Raw genomic sequence first — 18,703 nt, forward strand, 5'->3', positions numbered from 1 at the left:
CTCCAATCTGAATGCAGTCCCTCCACCACAACCCTCTGCTTTCTACAGGCAAGCCAATTTTGAATCCACACTGCCAAGCCTCCCTAGATCCCATGCCCTCTGATCTTCTGAAGAAGCCTACCATGTGGAACCTCATCAAACGCCTTACTAAAATCCACGTAGACCACATCTACTGCACTACCCTCATCAATATGCCTGGTCAACTCCTCAAAGAACCCTATCAGGCTTGTGAGACACAATCTTCCCTTCACAAAGCCATGCTGGCTGTCCCTAATCAGTCCATGATTCTCTGAATGCTCATAGATCCTATCTCTAAGAATTCTTTCCAACAGCCTGCCCACCACAGATGTAAGGCTCACTGGTCTGTAATTCCCTGGACTATCCCTACTACCTCTTTTGAAACATTAAAATACAGAAGAATAACTCAACCTTATGTGGAGAGAATAAAAAAATGTGATCAGTATAGAACATAGAACAGTGCAGCACAGAACAGGCCCTTCGGTCCACAATGTTGTGCTGACATAGCTAATCCTTCCTACCTACAGAATGTCCATATCCCCAACTTTCCTCTCATTCATGTGCCCATCCAAGCCCCTCTTAAAAGCCCCCAGTGCATTTGCCTCTACCACCCTAGGATTAGTGTAAATGGAGACACAGGAGGCTGCAGACACTGGAATCTGGAGCAACACACAATCTCCTGAAAGAACTCAGCGGGACATCTGTGGGAGTAAAGGAATTGTCGACGTTTCGGGTCAAAACCCTGATGCAGTTCGAGCCGCTGAGTTCCTACAGCAGGTTGTAACTGGATGGTTGATGCCAGCACAGACTTAGTGGGCCAAAGGGCCTGTTTCCATGCTTTATCTCTCAATGACTCTATGACTATGCCAGTGCCTCTTTGAAATGAATGGAGTTGTCATCTGTGCACCGTGGAAGTGCAGGGGACATTGGACATCAGAGGCTGACAACCGGCAGCTCCCTGCACAACTCCCAGACACACGTCAGCTTAACTCAGCCAACCTCCAATAATGATTAAAACCTGAATGAGACTCCATGCTTGTAACAGTTAATTGTCAGAGGTTTTAAGGGGTTTGGGCTGTATTAAGGTGTTTTACACTGTTAAACATGTAGTCACTCTGGATCAGACAAGATTCGGTGAGTATCCAGTGGGTTAAGAGCATGTACTTGAAGCCCAGGTTGCTGGACAAGGATACGGGTGCAGAATAACTTGTGGAGGAACAGGGCAATGCAAACAGCACTGCATTAACTGGCCTTCTGCAGTTACCGTCCAGTTTAACTTTCATTGTTGCAATGCTGAGACCCTGAGTGTTACTATTAATCACAAAATTCAGCCTTTAAATTTTACAAGCTGGAGAAAGTAGGTTTGGTGGATTTGACACAAAAGTTAGCAGCGGGGAAGCATTTATCTTAGATGTTCGATTTAGTGAAACACATTGACAAAGAATGGGTTTGTTATTTTGTTATGTTTAGTATTCAAAAGAGGATGATTTCCCCTTTTCATTATTTCTTGTAAAAACAGAAAGCATGGAAGAATTTCAAAAGATTTGCAATACCAAAAGAAACCAGCTGTTAACAGAATTAACCCAAGTTTTATATTTCTCAATATATCTTTTTGCCTATGGTGCATACTTCCCAGAGGAAATCCCCCTTCTAGATTGATGTCATTGACGTTTCCAGTAGGTTTATGACATTGACATCATTAAGAAATTCCCTGGAATATTGATGCCAATGGCATGTACTGACCAAGGGAATGCTTTCCCTTACATTAAGGAATCTGATAACACACACACACCAGCCATCTCACCTAAACTACTCAACTTCTCCTTTCAGTTTTGCTATGCCTATCATAAATGGAATCGGTATGAAACAGCTTCCATTCCAACATCTGGAGAATTTAACTGTTTTGCACATAGCAACTGTTGCAGTTGCGAAAATAAACTCCCAAAAATAATCAACTTGCAATAAGCAAAACATATTTGAAGTTGAGTATTGCAAGAGTTTTTATTTGCCATAACATAATCATCACTCCAAAACCATTTGAATAGATAATGTCCTCAGTACATTGGAATCTGTGGGAATCACAGCAGAGGTAATAACTTTCGTTGTAACTTGTTCTGAAGAGAACCTTCTGCACCTTCAAACAATTGAGAATTTGTGTTATTCTTATTTGCAATCGAGGTTTCCTGTAACGTCTCTTAACCTATTGCAGCGGGGGAAAAAACAGAATAGTATTCCTTGGCTTCTGTCTAGCTATATATTAAGTTCAATCCTGATCTCTGGTGCTGTCTGGGTGGAGTTTGCACATTCTCCCTGTGACCACGTGGGTGCTCCGGTTTCCTCCCACATCCCAAAGATGTGCACGTTGGTAGGTTAATTGGCCATTGTATAATGCCCCTAGTGTGTATGTGAATGGTGGAATCTGGGGGGGGGGGAGTTGATGAGAATATGGGGAGAATAAAAAATGGGGTTAGTGTAAATGGATGGTTCCTCAAGAGGCTAAAGTAATTTGGCATGTCCGCATTGACCTTCACCAATTTTTATCAATGCACCATAGAAAGCATCCTATCTGGATGGATCATGGCTTGGTACGGCAACTGCTTTGCCCAGGACCGCAAGAAACTGCAGAGAGTTGTGGACACAGCCCAGCGCATCAGGGAAACCAGCCTCCCCTCCATGGACTCTGTCCACACTTCTCGCTGCCTCGGTGAAGCAGCCAGCATAATCAAAGACCCCACCCACTGTGGACATTCTCTCTTCTCTCCCCTCCCATCAGGCAGAAGAGACAAAAACCTGAAAGCATGTACCACCAGGCTCAAGGACAGCTTCTATCCCGATGTTATAAGACTATTGAACGGTTCTATAGTATGATAAGATGGACTCTTGACCTCACAATCAACCTCGTTATGGCCTTGCACCTTATTGTCTGCCTGCACTGCACTTTCTCTGTAACTGTAACATTTTATTCTGATTTCTGTTGTTGTTTTCCCCTTGTACTACCTCAATGCACTGTTGTAATGAATTGATCTGCATGAATGGTATGCAAGACAGGTTTTTCACTGTACCCTGGTACATGTCACAATAATAAACCAATTTACTCAGTGGGAGGAAGGGCCTGGTTCCATGCTATAGCTCCCTATGTCTCTATGACAAGGTAGTTTGAATTTTGGCTGTTAAAGCTTTTACTGTTTTAGCTGATGTATTCAAAGGCACAATCCTGTCACCTTAAATGTTTGCAGTCGGTCACCTTTGTACAAAAGGTGTGCTGCGTGATGTTAGTCCAGATCTGCAGCGAGCTTCATCAATGGTCACCAAGGTGTTAACCCACCAAGCAGTCACTTGATAGTTGATTCGCAGGCAGGCAGTGATGATTTCCAGGTCATCCACTTTCCCTCTCTGCCTCCTGTCTGTTTACCTCCCTGACAATATAGCCAGCGAGCAGCAATAGCAGCTTTAACAAAAGAAACCTGAAGTTTGCCATGTGCTGCAGCAGACAGTTCCAGTTAAAACCTCTCCTGAGTTTAGACTCCCTTTTGTGATCAGATACCAGACTACTTCGGAAATGATTGGTCTTGGAACTTTTACGTGGAATGAGAATTCTTCCTATGAGCTGAGTCACTGGTGGGTCGGTGGTGTGGCTGGGGAGGGGGTGGTGGGGTGGAAGAGGGGAGGGATGTAGCGGTAGGAACCTTCGTGGTTCACCATAAATGGTATGTTAAAGCAATCTTCCAAAAAAGCTAGCACCACTGTGTGGCTGCAGCTTTAATTCATCACTTCTACAGTCAGCCTAAAGGCATCTTATTACACGGAAGATGCCAAAGTTCATTGCTTTCAGAGATGCTATATAAACGGAGAGGGGGCTGGCTTGGCTGACTATCCACACTCTGCAGTTTCTATATAAGAAAAGGTGGGGGTTGCAGCTTTGTTGCTGAGCACCTAGATAGGACTTCCTGCAAGTTACTTCTTCAATGCAGGCACAAGGCTCCAACACAAAGCCAGAAGGACAAGTGTCTAAGAGGCAAAGGGATTGAATTCTTGAGTCTGTTCACTGTACAGACTGCATGGTTTGCAGCCAGCATAACTTAAGGTAAGAAAGTATTTTTATTGAACTGCTCTGAACTTCAATATCTGTGCAGCATATTTAATTGAGATGTGAAATTCTTTATTTTAATCAGTACTGTACCTTGCTTTAAGTGCCTGCAGTCTCTGGTGGAGAGACGTGGGTTAAGGCTGACCGTGCAGAAATATCTGAATACCTTTCTTTTTCTCCCCACGTATTGCATTGTAAGTATTCCGCCTGCTGTGGTCATGGTGAGGAAAGCAAAATTTGTGAGAAGGAATCTTGCCATTAATGCAGAACGGGGAGAGTTCGTGCAAGGCACCTGCGTGTTTGCTCGGTGTATTCCTCAGTACAAGCAGACTTGGTGGCTACAGCCGAGCCTCTGCTGAGGAAGTGACTGGAATTAACAGTTTAAGAGGCTACTGTGCAAAAACAGTTCCTGCTACCAGGAGACTCGCCCTGCCTTAGTGGGTTGCTTCTGATTCTGGCCTGATTCACTGGCCGGCTGACAGACAGATTTATGGTATGGCAGCGAATCGGTGCGAGGCGGGATGCTGCGTTGAGAGAACTGCTGGAAAAGCCCCGATCACTGCAGCGCGGCTGGCCAGGGATGCTGAGGCTCTGCGCTGGCTGCTGCCTGTGGGAGCCAGGCAGTGGGGCTCTGCGCTGGCTGCTGCCTGTGGGAGCCAGGCAGTGGGGCTCTGCGCTGGCTGCTGCCTGTGGGAGCCAGGCAGTGGGGCTCTGCGCTGGCTGCTGCCTGTGGGAGCCAGGCAGTGGGGCTCTGCGCTGGCTGCTGCCTGTGGGAGCCAGGCAGTGGGGCTCTGTTGCATGTGGGAGCCAGGCAGTGGGGCTCTGTTGCCTGTTGGAGCCAGGCAGTGGGGCTCTGCGCTGGCTGCTGCCCTCTCTGAAGCCTGGGGTGTTCAGGGTGGCAGTTCACTGGTTTCTTGACCTCGTCCCCCGACCTTCCCTCTCCCCAGCGGGCACACGCCGGGGCTGGCGATCACTTTCTATCTCGCTCCCGTTTACCTTCCCAAGCCCGACGTCGGCCGGGGAGACAGGCAACCTCTGGCTCTGATCCGTGCATAGTGCGCGCACACACGCACACCGACACACACACACACACCGACACACACACACACCGGCAGACAGGCACATACACACAGGCACAGTCTCACACACACACACTATAACACATAGTCACACACGAACACACCGACACACACATACCGACAAATACAGTCACACTCACACACAAACACCGACACACAGGCACACACACACACAGGCACAGTCTCACACACACTGCAACACAGTCACATACGAACACACCGACACACACACTTATGACAAATACAGTCACACTCACACACAAACACCGACACACAGGCACACACACACACAGGCACAGTCTCACACACACTGCAACACAGTCACATACGAACACACCGACACACACACTTATGACAAATACAGTCACACTCACACACAAACACCGACACACACACCGACACATACACACACACACAGGCACAGTCTCACACACACTGTCACACATATTCACACAGAAACACACCGACACAGCCACATATCGACAAATACAGTCACATTCACACACACACACACATACACACCGACACACACAGGCACAGACTCACATAGTCACACACGAACACACCGACACACACACATACCGACAAATACAGTCACATGCACACCGACACACACACATACACACAGACTCTCACACACAAGCACAATCACACACACACACACACACACACAGGCACAATCTCGCTCTCTCTCTCACACACACAGACACACACACAGGCACAATCCCACACACAAACACACACACATACAACGAAACACACAGGCACAATCGCACACACTGATTCACACACACGGGCACAATCACAAACAGAGGCGCAATCACACACACACATTTTCACGCGCACACCCTCACACACACTCTCACACCCTCTCACACACACACCCTCTCTCACACACAGACACACGTGTGATCCAGCAGGAGATATAAAATATCAGCGGTGGAGCCCCCGTCTGCCTCCGCCCGAGGGGACCGCCGTCGGGAGCATTAAACCAGCGCCAGACCTGTGGACTCCCAGATTTTCATCCCATAGTTTTGATTTACTTTAATCTGCCTTTGTGTTTCCCCTGCCTGCGCCCGTCCATCCCCGCTGATCCCCTCACCGTTGCTGGACAGGGCTTCTCTCTCGCTTTCGCTGTTTCACGCCCTGGGGCCAGTCCTTGTGAGCTGGAGCCATCAGATCCCGTTGGCTTTGCAGAGAGCCGGTGGCGGTGTCGGTCCGGTCACACCGGCGAGGTAGCCACAGGACAAGAGGCATGTTTAAACTGAAGCCTGGCAGAGTCAGGGGAAGGCAGGGAGGGAGACGGCTGCTCCCTCCGGCAGACATCACTGCTCACCTGCCTGTCCCGGTGACCTTGAGGTGACTCAGCCTGGGAAGAACGGCGCTAACAAAACGGACCAACGGAAAGCAAAACAACCCTTCTGTGTGTCCGCTGCTCTGCAAATACATCTTTCCCGGTGCGTTAAACCGGGCGGATTTTTATTTAACACTTTGGACTTTCAAATTAGAAGCACACCTTCTTTTGGAAACGACCCTGGAGTTGACTGTGTGAGAAGCCTGCCTTGTAACTTCACGATCTGCCCTGTAACTAAACGACCTTTCAAAAAAAGGTGGCAAATGTCAGAATCTAACCCTCCGCGCAGACAACCAGCGAATGTTAACCTGCCTGGTTTGTGTTATTTAAACCCTTCTGTGGTATTCACGATGTTAGTATCTCTGTGAAAATACACAGCCCCCTATTTTAAAGAAATGTATTAATCAATCTTTAAAACCCGATATTTTGGATGCTTTGCGCTATTTTGATTAAAAAGAACCTGTTCGACCAAAGGAGTTTATAAGAACGCAACTTCGCATTGATTAGCTAATATTGGTTCCCTGAACTGTGGTAACCTGTAAAATCTCCCGAGAGAGGCGCGATAACCAGCAACTGCTTCCCTGCGGCACAATATTCCTGATTTTCGCTTAGAATGTGAACGCAACTGGGTACACTGCCACTGAACTGCGCCGATTTTCCCCCCCCCCCCCCCCCCCCCCCCCCCCCCCCGCCATCTCTAATTGATTCATTGTAGGGTTGGAGCCCAAATGACCCAGTTGCCATGTGAATGGAGTTCGGATTATAATTTGACAGTGGCATGAATACAGTGCCTTGTACACTGCCTCTATCAGCATGGCAGGCACGTGTAGTTGATGTGCGGTGGGTAATTTAGAATTGGCACATGCCATTATCCCCGCAGCCTCCAGTGAAGCGTCCGTATGCAAATCGGTTTATCGCCGGTCTGCCCGGATTTGTTCACCGATTGCAGCCTTCCTCGCCCTCTTTGAATATTAAAAACATTCCCCCTCCTTCCTGCTGGTTTCAGAGGTCCCTGGGAAAGTGAATCTATTCTATGCCAGTTCAGCACAAGTTCTGATACCAAAAAAAAACTTGCAGATGCTGGAAATCTAAAATAAAAACTGAAAATGCTGGAAATACTCAGCGGGTCAGGCAGCGTCTGGTGGGGAAGGAGGTGAAGCTACTTGGTGCTTTGTGAATTGCTCACAATTTGCCACCTTTTACATCTTGCCTCCAGCGCAGTGGGCATTGGTTCAGTCAGATCACCCTGGACGTTACCTGTAGTGATGCACTAACTGGGGGTAGGGCGGAGGTGGACAAACATTTCAGGTCCATCGCCTGTCATCGGAACTGGAAGAGAAAGCAAGTCAGAAAGCAAGACGTCTGTTTAAAGCTGCAGGGGGGAGGAGAGGTGTGAAGAACAAAGGAGTGTCTGGGGTAGGGGTGGAGACCAACACTGACCAGCTGACCAATACTCAGTGCCATCCACGGGAGGGGAGCGGATGCTTCGAGGACACCAGAAGTGATGTGTCAAATGTTATCTCTGTTTCAATAAAAAATTTGCTGGAGGAACTCAGTAGGTCGAGCAGCGTCTGAGGCGGGAAAGGAATTGTCGACGTTTCAAGTCCAAACCCTGCACCAGGACAGATGCTGCTCGACCCGCTGAGTCCCTCCCGCCGACTGTTTGTTGCTCCAGATTCCAGGATCTGCAGTCTCTTGTGTTGTCTCTGTGTCTCTGTGCACAGATGCTACCTGACCTGCCGAGTATCTCCATTACATCACAGCTTCTAGTTATTCACATCAATGGCTGCAGAAGTGGCATGGTGGGAGGGGGTGGTGTGTGCTCCCTTATTCTTGGTATCCCAGTACCTGTTATCAGTATGCAAAGGGTTTCACTGGAAGTCTGGTTGCAGGGACACGATCCCTGTGGTGAATGAGTGAGAAGCAATTCTGGTGTGGTAACTTCTGGGAAATTGGATTTACTTCAACCTAACCAACTTGCATTTAATGTAATGAGATCTTGGCATACACTAACAGAATTAGACAGCCAACTTCTGTAGACAGATGGCCAAAACTTTAGTCAAATAAGTCTCCATTAAGGAAGAGAATGACTTAGTGATGCTTAGGGCAAAAGTTCCAGATCTTCAGGTCTTGGCAGGTGAAAGTACGGCCAATGAGGGAGGTTCTGCAGAGGCCAAAACTGGAGGAACACCAAGTTCTTGCAGGGTTATGTGGAGGAAACAGGTTGCAAAGCTGGGAAGGAGCCAGTGACCAGGAAGGAGCTTGACATCAAATCCAACAAGCACACCAGTGGATGAAAACAACGTTCTCAACCCAAACCTCACTGGTGGAGTGTGCTCTCGCTCACCATCCTTCTATCTCACTGCAAGGGAATCTCACCAAGAAAGACCATTGGTTTAGGAAACAGAGGAAATATGGTTTTGGTGTGTGCATCGTAGGAGCATTGAGTCAAACTATGTTGCACCTGATACAGGACGTCAAGTGTAAGGAGCAGTAAATAAAAGTGGAATCAAACGTATGGTAGTGCCAGCACAGATGTCAATCTATTGGTATCTACTGTGTTTTGTTTAGTAATTAATTTTAAGGATCTGGCCAAAGACAGCATTTATTGACAGTCACTCTGACTGTCCTTGAACAGGTGGTGTTGAGATAGCTTTGTGAACCAATGGAGTCCTTCTGGTGAAGGTACACCCGCGGTACCTTTGGGCAGGATGTTCCAGGATTTAGACCCAGTGATGATAAGGACCAGCAGTGTATTCCCAGATCAGGACAGGGTGTCAAGTGGAGGGGACCCTACATGCTGTGGGCTTCCTGCTCACCAGCTGCCATCGTCTCTCTGAGTTGTCGACAGGGTGATTTTGCTGATGCTTCCCTCCACAGACACCCAGCAGAATCAGCACTAGGATTCATGAATGTGGTTCAGGGTGAATGTTATATTGGTGGCTATTTTAGTTTTAGAAGTTGTTTAATTAATGCAACATAAAATCATCTAGAAATGAATAATTGATGGGAGATATAAATGTTATATTTATTGCAATTCACATAAATTAACATTAATGTGTAATAATCACTGGGAACATAAAAATCAAAGGACTTAATTGCGACAATGAAAAAGGAGCCATTTTAAATAAAGCATTACAAAAGAAATGGCTGCATTCATGCATACAGCTGAGCCTTTAGTACCAAGGACAGAGAGACTGCTTGTTCCACAGTTGTAGGAAAGTATGAGTTCAAGCCAGAACTCTGAGTCAATCTCATTTGGCAGGTTTGACAGGGAGCCTGATTTAATTCAAGATCCGATGCATGCCTTTAATCCTCTGTTTCAAAATGGTCAGAATTCCATTTTTTTTCCATTTGTCTGGAAGTTTATTGTCAAAAAGGGGGAAATGTTGAAAAGGTAATACATCAATTTTATTCTTGGATTATTTTATTCCTATTTGGATGCCTGCAAGCATGTGTTGTGAGGCTTTGTCATCGGGAAGGAAACCCACCTTTTCTCCTGCAGGGTTTTCAGGCTGCTCTGTGGCCTCCCACACTTTGTGATCACATCTGATCCAGACAGATTTCAAGGTCTATATTAGAAAAGGCTGGGAACTTTGGATGGAGTGCTTATGGGCACGACTAGCTTGAGAATGGAATGGAGATGTTAATGCATGAAAGTCTTTGAATGAAGCAGCCCCTCTCTGTATTAATCCTAATCAATTAAGTAGAACTTCCTTGTTGGAGCAGAATGATCTACCACTTACGGTAGGCATATTGAGTGCTCTTTCTAAAGCTATGATGCATTCATTTTTCTGAATATATGATTCCTGTCTCTTTTCCATACCTCTGCTCCTGTACCTTTGCCAAGAAAGACTCTTAATCTTCCTAATTACCTTTGGTTTCCCCTACCACTAGCTATTCTGTGTTACTGTATCTCCTACTGGTAAAATTGAAACTCATGGCTGGCACCCCTCCAACTCTCCATTGTGGCCAACTCAAGGGAAGGCTATCGACAGAGAAGGAAATTCACAGTTTTCCTTGGCCATGGACCAAAAGCCGACTTCATCTGGGAACTGTCTACGTTAACAGAGGTCTCTAACCAATGTGATGTGTATTTGTTCTTTGGCATAGAGTGAGGATCAGCCCTTCAGTCCTTGTTTCTCACCTGAGAAATGAACATTCCACAATAAACATTCCCAAGTTCTGGAAGCTTTGAAAGATAAGGGTAGTGTGATGTTGAAATGACCAGATATTTTGTATCAGGCATTTTGCTCATTGCTCACACTCGTTTTCTCCAACGGATGGGGGAAAATATCGTTCAGTCAAACGGTACTCACTGGGCTAAAATCACAGATGGAATTTTCTCTCACAAAAGTTAGATTACACAGAAATGAAATTAAAATGGGAAGAAAAGCAAGAGAAGGAACCACTTTCATAGAAGCAAAGAGTTGGATCAAGCCAGGAGAATTCTAAAATATCTTCCTTGTTCCCAGTAACTGGAAAATTTGCTGATTTGCTGTCTCTAGTGTGTGAGATGAACAATTACACTGACCTCAAGAATTGCCTTAAGAGAGCAAAACAGAGAACAGAATAAGGAGAGCCAGTGATGTGAGCCATTGAAACCAGGCTTTGAACAGCTCAGACTAAAGGAAGTAATTTTCCTCTCAGCTCCTCGTCTTTCCCCCAACAAGCCAGTAACAATGATACCATCTTTTCCATTTGGTCGGGATTTAGTGACGGGTTCAGACTTGAATCAAAGCCTTTTTGGAATTTCTGTCCTGGAAAGTGATCCATTTTGTGAGCCTGTCTGCAAAAGAAAGCTGGTTTCTAATTACTCCCTCAGTGGCAAAGTGCATAAACTGACCATCACCCTTGACCTAGTGAGGCGCTGTGATGGATAGTGGCCTAATGAAGGGTGGGCTCCCTCCCCGTGTAGTAAGGAGTGATCCCTCCAAAGTCACATTTGTATATTTGTGTCATTTCTACCACCCACAAAGACAGAATCAACCAATTAATTGCAACGTAAGTGGAAATTTGAAACATTAATCTGGTTATTAGAACATAGATAGATAGATAGAACACTACAGCACAGTACAGGCCCTTCGGCCCACAATGTTGTGCCGACACCTTATCCTGCTCTAAGATCTCACTAACCCTTCCCTCCCACATAGCCCCCTATTTTCTATCACTCATATGTCTATCTAAGAGTCTCTTAAATGTCCCTAATGTACCTGCCCCCACAACCTCTGCTGGCAGTGCGTTCCACGCACCCGCCACTCTCTGTGTAAAAAACTTATCCCTGACATCCCCCTTATACCTTCCTCTAATCACCTTAAAATTATGCCTCTTCATGTTAGCCATTGTCGCCCTGGGAAAAAGTCTCTGACTGTCCACTCGATCTATGCCTCTTATCATCTTGTACACCTCTATCAAGTCACCTCTCATCCTCCTTCTCTCCAAAGAGAAAAGCCTGAGCTCACTCAACCTATTAATTGATGTGAAAGTATGAAACAGAGTGGAGATTATCTTATGCCAAACTACTGACAAATCCTGGCTCATTTTAGAAACCGTTAGAAAGGATTCACCACTTTTCCAAGATATTGCACAAGTAATTGGAAGAACAAAGCAGAATAATAAAAAATACTAATTAGAGGTCCAGCTAGCTTTAACAGGAGAAAGTCTGTCAAGGACTCCTGGGCTTCCACACCTCTACGATGTGTCCGGTGCAGCCAGACAGATGCCTGGCTCAAAGGTCATTGACAATGCTACCAGCGGCTGATATTTTAGCAGCCACATCGGATTAGAACAGGAATTCTGACTGATGTGAGACTTGGTAAGAAGAATGCAGTGCAGTTCAGTCAAGCATCACTTTTAACTTCAGCCTCTTCAAACACCCTGAACACCCCTCTGAAGAATCACTGCTGCTATCATGGTGACAAAGAAATTATTCCAAGGTCTGCATGAAAGGAAATTTGACCCTGGATTCCCATTAAGTATTTAAAATCCAGCCATAGGAGAATGCCCTTTTGCCATCTGTTTATATTTAATACCTGCAATGTCCAACTAAACAGCAGCTGACGTGGTTGTGGACTAAAGCTGCTTTTCGTTTTCCACTTCTGTCAGATTTATAGCAGAACAAAGTCATGTCTAACGTGGTTCTCTGGTGGTTTAGCAGATTTAGCCAATGAACAGCTGAGCCATATAACCTTGCAGCCTCCATCTTCGGTCCTCTGCCTCTGCACGTCAAGAAGCAAAATCACACAATTTGCTGTTGACCCCAAATTTGGGGAGGCATTTAATTGAAAACCAACTAAAACTTTGGAATGGGCAGGTAATGAAAGGTAAACTTCAACAGGGCTGAGTGCAAAGAAATATATCATGATGGGAAGGATAAGGTCACTTACTCCAAACGGGGCAGAGGAGGTAAGTGATGGGGAGGTAAGATAGCACAGATCACCGGACCTTCTGTTCACCCCCATACACCAAAAGCACAGATCTTTTCACTGCTGGGCATAAAGGTATCAGTTTCTGGTTAGCGATAGGAGCATCAGGAGTCAGGAAGAAACCAGGGCCATAATGCGCTTTCCCCTGATATAATAAAGGATGAAAGGCACTTACAAACAACACTTGAGCTTACCTTCAGACGTCACTACAAAGCAGGGATATTAAACTAAACTCTACCAGACCCTGGTTCAACCACACTTTGCCACACATGTTAAAAAGTGTGTAAGTTTTCTGGTGAAGAGACAAAGACATTTTACAGATATGAAAGATATCTCTAGAAAGGACTGAGGGATGACCAAAAATGTTTAATAGTGTATTCATGCAGAAGGCACTTGTAAGTGATATCAGACCAGGGGTCATCAACATAATGAGTACATTAGGGGATTCAGGAGAAACCAATTCACCCAGGAAGTGGTTAGAATGTGGAACTTGCAAACACAGGGAGTAATTGAGAAGAGGTTTAGATGAGATGAAAAGTAATAGAAGGATAAGTTTTTGAGCCAGAACGTGCTGCCAGTGGTGAACAGACTAGGCATACACCCCAGCCATTGATTTACCATTTACAGATCTGCCAACATTGGCTTGCAGGTAAATGTCATCGGATCTAAAGTGCCAAGATCCTCCGTGGCAGCAGGACCAAGTGCAGGGAGTGATGATGTCACATGAATGAACCAAAATGAGCACTCTCCACCCTCATGGCAAAATAACTGGAAACAACTTTGAAAAGCAACAAACTCATAGCCCAAAGCTCACAAGATCACAAGATCACAAGATAAGGGAGCAGAAGCAGGCCATTCGGCCCATCGAGTCTGCTCCAAGGAAAAGGGAAAAAGAAATGGGGTGGGAAAAAAAGAGAGAGAAAAGAAAAAACTATTCTAATCCCATTTGCCAGCCTTATCCCCATATCCCTTGATACCCTGACTATTTAGATATCTGTCTATCTCCTCCTTGAATACCCCCACTGATCTGGCCTCCACTGCTGTGCGTGGCAAGGAGTTCCACAATTTCACCACCCTCTGGGTAAAGAAACTTCTCCTCATCTCTGTCTTGAAACTGTACCCTCTAATTCTAAGATTGTGCCCTCTGGTCCTGGACACGCCCACCAAGGGAAACAGCCTAGCCACATCTACTCTATCCTTACCTGTCAACATTTTAAATGTCGCTACGAGGTCCCCTCTCATCCTTCTGTACTCCAGCGAGTACAGTCCAAGAGCCGACAAACGCTCATCATACTTAAGCCCTTTCATTCCTGGAATCATTCTCGTAAATCTCCTCTGAACCCTCTCCAACGTCAGCACATCCTTCCTAAGATGCGGGGCCCAAAACTGCGCACAGTATTCCAAATGAGGCCTCACTAGCGCCCCGTAGAGCCTCATCAACACTTCCTTACTTTTATACACTATACCTCTCGAGATGCTACCTTTGCTACCATTTTGCTTTACTGGCTGTTACTGTTCTCAAGGATGTTGAATATTCCTGACATTCAACAATATCCAAAACATATTAAAAATGATTTAAACAGGGAGGGACTGAGTTGTGGAGAGAGGTTGAGCAGGCTGGGACTTTATTCCTTGGAGGGTAGTAGACAGGGGTGATCTTATAGACATGTATAAAATAATGAGGGGGATCGATAGGGTGAATGCATACAGTCTTCTCCCCATCAAGAACCAGAGAGCATAGGTTTAGGGTGAGAGGGGACAGATTAAATAGGAGCCTGAGGGACAACTTTTTCACCCAGAGGGTGGTCCGTATATGGAACAAGCTGCCAGAGGAAGTGGTTAATGACGTTTAAAAGACATTTGGACAGGTACACAGATAGGAAAGGTTTAGAGGGATATGGGCCAAATGTGGGCAAATGGGACTGGCTTAGATGGGAATCTTGGTTGGCATGGACCAAATGAGCCGAAGAGCCTGTTTCCGTGCTGTATGACTCTATGAGCCTATAACTAAAAGAGTTAAATGTTATCAAACATGCCTTTTAAAAATTGCTTGAAGTACCTATAAGCAATTACAACACAAAAGCAAATCCAATTAAATATAAAATAAATGAAAATTACCATTTTCTTTCTATTCTCTCTTGCAGCCAACCCTCTCCGCTTAAAGTGAATGGCCACAATGTTCCTGCAGTGGGTTTAATGGGCACATTCCTCAACATAAGCACTGGGGAACTGCAGCAGATCCATGTTCTACCACTGGACTCCGTGGGGAATCCAGTGCTGGAACACAGCTGAATATTGCTGGCAGAGTTCAACCGGCAAGTTTAGAACTTTGGCAACTGTGCAGGAATCTCTAGCTGCTTGACTCTTAGTGTGAGCTTAAATGCTGGCACCCTGGCAAGGAACTGCCAGTGATTCCCAGCAAGTTCTGGCCCAATGTGTTTTGATGTAGAAGGGTGAGAGGAGGCTCATTTGAAGTACAAACTCCGGCATGGATCCATCAGGATGAACAGCCTGAATCTGTGCTGTAAATACATTGTAATACTTTTCTGATTCAGTTGAAATCCAATAAGACAGCTTTGGAGATATTACTAAACCAAAAAAAGAAAAGAAAATGTTGGTGCAAATGGAATAAATGTAATAAATTTCAAGTGCAACCTCACATCACCTTAGAGCAACACTTCTGGGCAGATTTTAGCTTCAAAACATTTAGGTTTATAATTGGCAACTACAATGTTACTCTGACGTTTTAGCACCAGATGAAAGAGGGATGTTGGCAAGAAATAAAATAACGCTAGCTTCAGAGAAACTGGTGGAAGCATTGTCAGACAGAATTTAAAACGGGAAGCCATTACGTCTGTAGCTAAAGCAGCAATGTGTGTTGTATTATAGTTAAGACATAGTATTCATTTAGTAAATAATAAACAGTGTTGTGCCATCTGATGTTTCTTTACAGAAATAACAGTTTGATTGCTTAATTCTATAGTCTATTTTTAGGTCTCAAATAGCATAACAACATGATGCTCACCATATAATGCTATGTTACTAATTAATTCCATAGCCTGGTTCTAGCTAAAGGTATCAGGTCACAATAAATATCACACTCCTTATTTTTAAATAAAGACTTCTATCTATATGACACTACTTAAATATTCAGGACATATCAAGATTTCATGCCCAATTAATATTTCTGCAGTGTGACCTGTACATGAGTCATTTATCTAACTCGCTGCTCCTGTTTAGGCAAACAGCAAGTGAGATAATTGTCCAATCTTTTTAGGGAGATTGGCTAAGGAATGAATATTATCCAGAACAATAAGGAGAAGTCTTCTGTTCTTCACCAAATAACGTAAGAAGGAGTCTTACATCTGTATCACTGGGCAGGAAATTTAATATATCAACCGAGTGATGGCACTTGCAGTGAAACAGTACCCTTCAGTACCGTACTAGACTGTCAATCATTGTTGCGTTCAAGTTCATTACCACCTAATTCAGAGGTCAGAGGTACAAATAGGGTCAGTGAGCTAAGATGACATTCTTATCGATTGAATAACTTCTGACTCTGGGAAAAAAATACATTGGATACTGAATGCAATCTTTCCCTCAAACCCTGAGCGACTGATGCAAAAATAAGATTGATGCACCATGGAAAGCATCCTATCATGATGCGTCACAGCTTGGTACGGCAACTGCTCTGCCTGAGACCACAAGAAATTGTAAAGGGTTGTGTACTCTGCCCAGTCTGTCACGCAAACCAGCCTCCCCTCCATTGACTCTGTCTGCACTTCACGCGGCCTCGGGAAAGCAGCCGACATAATCTAGAATCCCTCCCACCTCAGTCATTCTCTCTTCTCCCCTCTCCCACCGGGCAGAAGATACAAAAGCTTGAGAGCATGTACCACCAGATTCAAAGGCAGCTTCTTTCCCACTGTTATGACACTCTTGAATGGATGTCTCATATGCTAAAAGATGAATTCTTGATCTCCCAATCTACCTCGTCGTGGCCCTTACATTTTGTCTACCTTTGCAACACATTCTCTGTAACTGCAACACCATGTACTGCATCTTATTTTTCTTTCTGCTACCTCAATGTACTGATGTACGGCGTGATTGGTCTGGATGGCACGTAAACACAAGCTTTTCACTGTACCTCAGTACATGCGATAAACTGATATCAATAATAAACCAATACCAAGTACATTCAATATGAATGGCCCTTTATCTCTTCAATAAACAGTGTAGCCAACCCAAATGTTCATCTCTGTGGAAAAACAACAGGCTTTTACTTTAGCAATTCTATAATATTTCAGGTGCTTAAGAAGTTCTAATCTTTCAGAAGTAGTGAGGATGAGGTAAAAGTTCACATCTACATTTAATGTCAAATTTCTTTGTGATTCTGTGAAAAGTGGTGACAAGGACAGACCCCCGTCAACATCTTTCCCATAATGACATTAACCTTTTATATTTGTGCCTGCCCTGGTGATCTTTAATAATTAAAGACTTTAAGCCTAATAAGGTGATAGTAACCCTTCTTCCATCAATTAACAGATAGCAGACCATAAGCTGCGTCTTTCGAGATGTAAGTTTTTGTATGCAGGCTAATATTCACTCTGATACTTTGCTGAATTTCTTTGGCTTCAAATGAAGCAGTGGACATCTGTTTTGGATTAGTTAATGAGCCCCCATGAAGCAGTGACTAAACTGAGCTATTTGCTTGAAGCAAAGGTAACATTTTACACACTGCAATTATCTTTAATTATATCACTAACATGTGTAAGAATTTTTCTGCATAATAGTTTGAAGGTCTTTGCAAGTTTTAACTAGGATCTGAGCATTATTTAGTGACCTTGATATGTTTTGTTTTGATAGTTACCTAGCAATACAGGGCGGAATTTTTCACCGCCGCTGATTTTTTTTCCAGAAGTGTTCATTTTGTAGAAAAACATTGCTGATGGATTTACTAAATTGGCACAATTTTAAAAATGAATATTTTGCACATTGGAAGAACTACGTGCCTGAAATCCAGCTATGGAGATAATTACCTTTACCATTTCATCATCTGTACATCTTTATATATTCTTACCCAGAGAAAGGAAAATTGAGTAGATTTTAGTTTCCAGGTACAGATTGAAGTTAAAAATGTTGCAGAAACCCATGAGATTTAATATAATTTATATCACAGTATATATTTTGCAGGAATGAATTAGAAAATGATGTAAGACTAATTGAAGAACTCCCAGTCAAAGCAGCCGTCTTTGTCGGGAACTTGCACTGAGATAACAATTTGCACATGTATTGGGCTGACAATCTGGTGCTCGTGAAGTAGGTTGGAAAAGTCAGAGACTTTACACGTGTTTTCCAAAGTAATGCAAGGTGCTTGGCTGCAAAAACTTTCTGGAGCTTTGATAGATTTGTTTGATTGTAAAGTCAAGCCAAGATATAAGTTGTCTTTTTTAAGATGAGATAATTCGTTTGGATAAATATGAATTAGAATTTTATAACCAATATAGTAAAGAGACAATGCCCATCCCAGTAAAATGGTGAGAGGTTTGTCAGTGCAGCAGAGAAATGTTACATAACAAGGTTAAAAAATATTGAAGAGGGACAAGAGGTAAATTCTTAAATCATCTGAAGGGATTGGGTTACATAAGTAATTGTTGCAAACTTCTAGTCTGCATTAAAGATTCTCTTGAGCTCAGTGTTACTGGTTTCACCCATTAGGAGCACTGAACCCATTTGCTGC

At 44.3% G+C, this 18,703-nt stretch overlaps 1 protein-coding gene across 11 annotated transcripts in view; it reads left to right on the forward strand.

Moving 5' to 3' along the window:
- Positions 1-18,703, forward strand: part of LOC127581976 (tenascin-like) — a 283,091-nt gene that overhangs the window by 158,958 nt on the left and 105,430 nt on the right. For 3 of the 11 annotated variants that reach the window (XM_052036813.1, XM_052036814.1, XM_052036809.1), the window contains exon 1: positions 3,726-4,102. The exons of 1 other annotated variant lie outside the window; for it this stretch is intronic. The gene's annotated coding sequence lies outside the window, so the exon portion shown is untranslated. Of the gene's footprint in view, positions 1-3,456; positions 3,637-3,725; positions 4,103-18,703 lie in introns of those variants that run through there. 7 more of the 11 variants (XM_052036818.1, XM_052036819.1, XM_052036810.1 and 4 more) reach the window with 6 other exon arrangements.

The sequence above is a fragment of the Pristis pectinata genome, chromosome 23 (genome assembly GCF_009764475.1).
Source record: "Pristis pectinata isolate sPriPec2 chromosome 23, sPriPec2.1.pri, whole genome shotgun sequence".
NCBI classification, from domain to species: Eukaryota; Metazoa; Chordata; class Chondrichthyes; order Rhinopristiformes; family Pristidae; genus Pristis; species Pristis pectinata.